Here is an 8,111-nt window from a genome sequence, read left to right as displayed (position 1 = left end):
CAGTGAGCAAAATTAGAAAGGTTCGTTTTCTTTTTTTTCAGATCGGTTCCCTGAACTGGTTCACTGCACAGTTGCAGACACATGTGCTTGCAAAAGGAATATAAAAATGTTTTTTTTGATGTGAAGCAACCTTAAAACTTTGAAACTGTTGCTTTACTCAGCAGACTTGCTTTCATTCATTCTTCTTTCTCCCTTAAACTGTTAAGAGCAGCCATTAAAAAAATAAGTAAATATTAGTTTCCTAACTTAACCTGACAAAAGTTCCTACCCTTCACACTTTACAGTTATCAGAAGACATTCAAAGCTCTCCTGCATCCTTGATGTGATGTTGCTATTCAAATACAGGATTCTACCCAAACCAGAGTTCCCATTTCTAACACCTTCAGTGATGTTTCTATGGAATAAAGAGCTGGCAGAGCCAATGCCTGCACTCTCTGGGCTTCCTGTTTGAGAAACACGTACTCCATTAACAAATAATTAAAAATAACCAAAGAACGCTTTACATTTACACATTTATACGTATATGAAACTACAGAAGAACTGTCTGAGCATGCTAGAGGTCTTGAACTGACTTGTAAATAGTTTTTACAACCGAGGGTAGCTATACAACCAATGCTTGGGCCCCTGGTTCTTGACAGGGCCCAAGTTCTCCAGGAGAGGAGGTGGATCAAGCCTAGAGTGCCCCGAGAGAGTGCTTACCTACCTCATTAGTGGTGTTCAGATCTCCGCGAGATCCCAAACGAGCAGCCCAGGCAGCCGCCTGCTCACCAGCAGTCAGCACACCGCCACTCAGAGCTGGCTCACGGAAAGGGAAAGGCTGTCAGTTCCCAAATTCCTAAACTCAACGCTACATTCTGGATTGCAGCCAGCCTTTATCTGCTGCCTCAAATACCTAAATCAGAACTCCTCTTTCATTGTAAACATAAATTTGCATTAACCGAGATAAATGCCACAGCGTTTACTCTTCTCAAAAGAGCCGCAGAGAGGCAAGAGCATCTTCTTCCATGGCAGCTTATTAAAGCACTTGCCCAGATAAGAAGCAAGCATGACTTGGATTGTCTCTGTTAACCCAAAGGAACGTAAATTTGTCTGCATTAGCTGGGTGACCCCAGCCACCAATCTGCACACTTTTCCCCAGTGAGGACATACTCCGTGCCCCTCCTGCTGAGGTCAGGGCACTCTCTACAGAGCATACACAGCTCAAGGTTCAAGCCAAAGAAATCTAAAGGATGTGAAATATAGCTAATCCACAGTACTATTAAAGCACTCATGAAAGAGAAGGGCAAGATAGGCTTCAAGGCTACTCCAAGGTGGTCCAGGACATTTTATCAAATGACCAATTAACAGAGTCTGAGATCAGACTGGAATTTAGGCCTCACACTTAAGAGCAGGTATTTAGCTGTGCTTTCACCATGACTATTTGGCTGACTCCCAGCTCAAAGTTAGATGCAGGGACATCATTTCTTGGTTCCTTGACTTCAGGACATGTACAGGACTGCTTATCCCTGCCAAGCTCTGGGCAAGCAGAGAAACAAGACTTACGAGACATTCTGAGTTCTGAAATAAAAGGTCCATCAGTTTTGGGCTGGGCAGCAGCTGACTGAGCAAAATTAAACAAAACTTGGGTACCCAAACCGCACTCTGAATGACCGTGCGCTTCAAACTGGTAGCATCTGTAAGGTGAGACATTAAGCCTGTACTAAAACTGGGATAATACCTCATTTTCAGCTGTGTTGGTAAAGTAAAACTGGTTTTGCTTCTTTTTTCGCTATCAGTAAGAATTATTCTTATCAGTCAGATTAGCTATAGTATGAGTAATATCCATTCAGAGGCATTCAATAGTAACAGATGTTTCCTCAGGACAGACCAACCTAAACATTATTTTTAATGAACATTTTACCAGTAAATTCAATTACCCAATGAGAATTTTTTCGGTGTGATAATTCATCATAGCTGCCACTTTTTATAGGACAGATAAACACAATCATGCAAATTCACAATGAACATCTCATCAAGACGTATAAAGCATATTCGCTCTTACAGAAGTAAAAAACCTAACACGTCTTCAGAAGTTGAGAGTCTATCAGCTAAGACACTCCCTGCATTTTGCTAACCCGCCTTTGTGAAGCCCATTTAAAACTAATCTGCTTTTCTTGCGGTTAAACCAAATTAACTTATCTGTGGAGATGAGTATCTGGAAAAGCCATATTCCCCAACTCACACATACAAGAAGCCCATACAAAAGAATTAAATCCAGTAGTCTCACTTAATACATAAGAACTGAAAAGCACATAAGGCTTCTTTATTGCCACTGAGTTTTTCCAGAAATAAATGCTCTAATGGAGGCTTCTGCTTTCCAAAACCAGACTGATACTGAAGGATAAATGAATACACTTTCGGGAGCCTCAATGAGATGAACATCTCCCTCTTTTGGCAGTAAAAAGCCACTGGCTCAGCTATCACTTGAAGAAGCACAACTTCAACAAAGGAACAGTCCATACAAAATGTAGTGTTTATGGGCAAATAAAAAAATTAAAAACGCACATATAGCAAGTGGTGCATTACTTGTAATATGAAGTGACAGCAAAAAAAACTTAACTGCAATATAGATCAGTTGAGATAGGAAGTTATTTCTACTGAAAAATGTTTAAGAAAACAGACAGATACATTAGAGTTGAAACCAATGCTGGTTATTCAATACATTGAGACTTTTAAAAATTGATTAGAACTGATTTGAAGAAGTCAAAAGAGAAACAACATAATATTTTAAGAGCCCAAATGACAAAACTTTTTTCATTCAAGAGAACTGCACCTTCACATACAGTACAAGAACCTTATACAGGTATCAGCAAGTAACAAAAAAAATTAGGTTAGAGTTGAGTATTCCTTTAGAAAACTCAAAAGCCAAGACTGAGAAAACACCTGAAGTTTCTCCACTTATTACTCTAGTTACTCCCAAAACACCACCTAAAGTTTAAGTCAGTGCTTTATTGACATAGTTTCCAAGATTTGATTCACAGACACTGTTTTCAGTTAAATGTCTGCAGAGTAGCTTGCAAGAAACTATAAACTTCAGAGTTCATTAATCCAGAACATCTGATCGTCAATGGTTCACAAAAAACAGGTCTTGCGAACAGCTTTTACCACAAGCCTACGTAAGGAATTGCACACTTTAATATATTAAACTCCTTGAAAACACAAAACCAATCTAAATATATTTTCATGAAATGTGACTTTGAGCATTAATTTGGACAAATCATACAGAAGTTGAGAGAAAGTTACAAAGAAAAAAAACAAACCAGCTCCTGAAACATTGAGAAGGGAATCATTCCCCACTGCAGCTGTTCTCTTTATCCAATTTTCACATATACACCAGTCACAGTCTCATTTAAATGAAAGTTTGATATCAGCAGGTAAGAGCTAGTGAGATTTACCTTCTCAATTCAAGTGAAACCAAATCACACCAGTTACAAGCTTTTTGATTTTATAAACTATTTCAATTAAGGTAAAAATTCAGACCGAGAAACTTAGCAAAAGAGAAAGGGACAGGTTTGTTGTATGCAATGAGCATGGATATTAGGCATAATAATTCTTAATTCTTTATTCTGCTAGAGATTAAAACAATTGGTCTATCAAGAGATGCCTACACTCAGTTACTATGGTGTTTGCGGTTTCCCGATTACACAAGCACAGAGGTAACAATGGACAGAATGGTGTCAGTTAGGCTAAATCTGCCTTGTTTTCATACTTCTGCCTTTATTTCACAATCTAATTTCTCTCAAGGTGTGACACCTATCAGAAATACAGAGAAATCCTACTTCTCTACCACTTCCAGTCTGAGACACTCTAAAGTTTGTTTTATTTGTAAAGAAGTTATCTGCAGAGACTCCAAATGCCCCCAAACCACTCTTCCTGTTCCTGGCACATCGGAACTGACACCGGTTGAAAAAGCCCGACCTTCTGCGCTATAGGTGCCTATATATGGGCATGAATACGCGCTCGCAGAACCGCATGGGCTCCCGCAACGCCTTGCCACAGTCAGCTCCGCTAAGATAGCCTCACTCCTGATAATCTGCTAGGGTACACCTAACAATAATAGACACATTAAAAGTTCAGCTAGCTTTGCTTCCCCCCCCCTTTCCCTTTTTCTTTTCCCCTTTTTAACTTCACTGAAATACAGCTGTATTTGCCAGGCACCCCGACAGCTCACTCCTTCAATCAGCAGCCATGCTGCACAGGAAAAATGCGCCGGTAAGCAAGATGCTGTGAAACCAAATACTTTGCCCTTACTCTTTCCTACACATCACTTATTTCAAGTTCAGCTGTGAACTCCTCGCAGCAGAGAGACCCAGCTTTCCTCCACACTCATAACAGGTTAAAGCTTACTGCTCCAAAGCAGTAACAATTAAATACTGAAGTAGATATTAAAAGCCCTTTTTACCTAAAAAATTGCATGAAAATTTGGAGGGGAGGGAGTAACAGAAGACTTCGAAATTACGTTTCCACTCAAAGACAACTTTGTTGCTAACCGGGCGGTGGGAGAGCTTCCAGCAGTTACTTTTATCAGTGATTATAGACAGTGTTATAGCAGGAGCAAAACATTGTATATCATGCATTTACAGTGTGGATTCCTGAGAATACCCCTGCTTCCTTACAAGCAAAACAAATCTCGCACTCACAGGAACCTATGGTTGGCAAAAAAAAAGGAGATGAGATCTCAGATTTGGGAGAAGGGAGCTCTTCCAGTTCTGCTCTAAGGACAGTAAAGAGTCCAGAGAGCCCCATTCCCGGAGTCAGGCCTTCTGCCGTAGCCCTCCTTGGTTCAGCAAGCCTTTCTGCAGGCAACGAAGCAAACGGCTCTGTCTTGACCCACTGAACTCTATTCACAGGTAACTACAGGGATTTCTCGCAATTAGCCCGTAGTTACAGAAATATTAACACAGTTAAGCTGATTCAACCTAGGTAAGTTCCAATTCTCTCAAGACCCTGTAATTCACACTCACAATAACGTGCAGGTCATTCGGGGATCCTGCTTGTACTACCTGGAGTGATACCAGACAAAAGACTTCTTTAGTTTAATTGAGTTCTGCATTTGATTCAAACTTGTGTTTTGAGTTCAGCTGAGCTGTTATTTTTTCCAATATGCAGCTTTACTTTCCAACGAACAACAAAACCTGCTTTTACATCTTCTACCGCTCAAAATTAATTTTGCGTTGACACATGTAGCACATCAAGGAACACAGTCTAAGGTTCAATCATTTGCAAGATACAATGTCTGACGATCTCTCAGTACTGCAAACATCAACATAGTTTTTGAGATTGCAAACCCCTCAATGTTGTTTTTTTTTTTTAAAAAAAAAAGGAACTGGCTTCTCCTTTGGACGGTTAGATACTCGGTATTACCAGCTCCAATTGCTCATTAAATTCTTAGGCTAGATACTTCCCAGGATGTTACTACCAATTACAATGTATCTTTTAAGATGAAAAAAAAAATAAACCACCCCCAAAAACTGGGGGTGTTCCCTAAGCCGCATAAACTGACCTAATGCCATGCTGCTGCTGCCACCAACAGGACTGAACTCCCTGCCTTCTCCCAAATAAGCCCTGTGATCCATTTTTGCAAATTCCTTTGGATCATCAGTGCTCATGTGAGCATCCAGAGAAGCAAATTGATCTCGCTAAAGAATAGCTTTAGAAGGTGGCAAGAACACAGCAACCAATTCATTTATCAAGAGAGCTTTAAATAATTATTGCCTCTTGTTAAGAGAGAACGTATATGTGAGAAAGGGATTACCCCATGCCAGCAGCAAACTGTCTTCTCAGCATCTCATGAACCTCACCCATACCCACGGGTATTATTTCAAATAGGGAAGAAGCATCTCGAAATATGCAGCATCTCACACCAACATGGAGCAAAGGCAGTGACTCTGGCAGAGAGGGACTGAATACAAGAAGCAGTGTTGCAACTGCTTTCCTACCAAGCTCGACTGAAAAACGCACTGTAGTATTTAATTCACTTCTGCTTCTGGGAGAGCTGAGGAAGAAAACACTGCAAAAATGTGGTTCTGTGGCACAGGAAAGGAGGGGCACATTCCATGCCTATGGCTCTGACTGAACAGACATTTCCTTCACAGTAATGCCTGAAGCTGCATCGCCTCTGTAGAATGTGTGTTTTCCTCAATTATTTTGACTACCCAAGTATTTAAGAGTACCTGACAGTAGCAGCACTTAATGATGGTGCAAAAAGCAAATCTTAGCCAGCCTGACGTATTCTAGCTGCATTCTTTCTACCTGAAGAACTGACTTGGATAATGAGACTTAATTTCTCCAAAATAACCATTTCAAAAGGTGCTGATTGCTTCACTGTAGGGCCTTTCAGCAGCAGCATATCTATTATAAAAGTCTCCATCTTACAATCACTTTACACACCACACCATAGTAAGATGAAGGATAAAAAAACCAAACCCAAAACAGGACTTCTGAAAGTCATTGTATCAGGTACAGATAGCAAAGAGGAACATGAAAGCAATGCATATTACCTGGGTAAAACACAGGTCTAACTAAAAAAAAATTAGAGAAGATCAATCTCCCCCATGTCATTTTGCAGCTACTTTTATTACTCCTGATTATATCTAATTGGATACCTTTTTATGTCAGGCACTTCCCAAATTTTAATTCAGAAGCATATTAAAAAAACTGCACCCGTCTTAAATTAGTGAAATAAATGTTTTATTCGTAGATGTTAAAGGATCAAGATCAACCTGAAACTTTTAACTTCAGCTATCACCATCAATTACCAAAAGCTCTGAACTGAAAAAAACTTTATTGTAATTATAATACAGACTGTAGAGTACATTATGTTACTTTTGCCCACATCTGTATTTCTCTGAAAGCCTATGTCTTCTCAGTAGTTGGCTGGAAAACAAGTCAGTCGAGAAAACCACACACATGCAAAAGAGATTCTAAAATTATTGATAGCGTTACAGGTCCCATATTTGTCATACAGAACAGTCTTCCTGTGGTGTCTTTACTGCAAGTTTTTAACTTTAATGTCGTAGTCCTTTCACTAGGTATCTACATGAAAGCTCACAATATGAGCAACCAAGAGAAAAAAAAAGGGAAAAAAAAAAGGATTAAGAACATCTCAGGTTCACAACTGGAACAAAAGTTGCTTCCAGTAACTTCCAAAGGATTTTGAGGAAAAAGGCAAAGAAAAAAAAGAAAAAGGATGAATAGGAGGTGCATCCAATAAAGTAGCATTAAGTTCTAGTCCCAGGAGACTATACATTCGGTGCTTTAAAATATCAGTATCTCAAACTCTATCATTCTTTGGCACTTCCTATTTCATTGTAGGGTCAAGCCCCACCATCTGTAATCAACCCAAGAAACAAAATATTGTTTTGGGAAGCACTCTAGAGGCTAGCATTCCCTTTGCTAAACAGAAATTCCATATGATCTGGAAAAAGGTCTAATGCAGTCATTGGTCTGATGTAAATTTATGAGTAAATCTTATCCGTAAAACCTGTAGAAGCTGAGCAATTGCATACTTTGCTTATGGATCAGATAGACAACAGATAATAAGCATTAAAACAAAATTGCAGAATTTCCTTGCAAAAGTAATTCACTGAAAACTGAAAAAGTGGTAAAATTTTACATTTAGTGAAAAGCAAAAGCATTAACTTCTGTTTGAGAAGTACAAGGTATAAGGGATGGCTAAGACTTGACAAAGAAAGAAACCGATAGCATCGTCTCCCCTGTTCAGAACCAAGACTTCCTGTTAGCCCAACGCACGTGCTCTTCCGTTGCAGCGACGAGACCTCCTTCTCAGCGCTCTTTACAGATCTACTATAACCTAAAAAGCACCTGGTTCACACTTGCAAAACATTCTTCTACCACAAAGTCGAAATTTTTAAAGTGATCCTTCCTACTACTCTAAGATTATTATTTATAATTAGATACTCCAAGGACATCAAGCCTGGATTCAATAGCAGTGGGGAGAAAAAAGGAGCAGTATCAGACTTTTAATAAAGTCACACAATAATGTCCCACCTTAACCGTATGCCTCCCCCTCCCAATCCCACTATCTTAAAATTCTCTCTCAAAGCTTCCTA

Source organism: Cariama cristata, unplaced genomic scaffold, assembly GCF_000690535.1.
Source record: "Cariama cristata isolate BGI_N322 unplaced genomic scaffold, ASM69053v1 scaffold8347, whole genome shotgun sequence".
Lineage (NCBI taxonomy): Eukaryota > Metazoa > Chordata > Aves > Cariamiformes > Cariamidae > Cariama > Cariama cristata.
Note: the sequence above shows the minus strand (reverse complement) of the source record.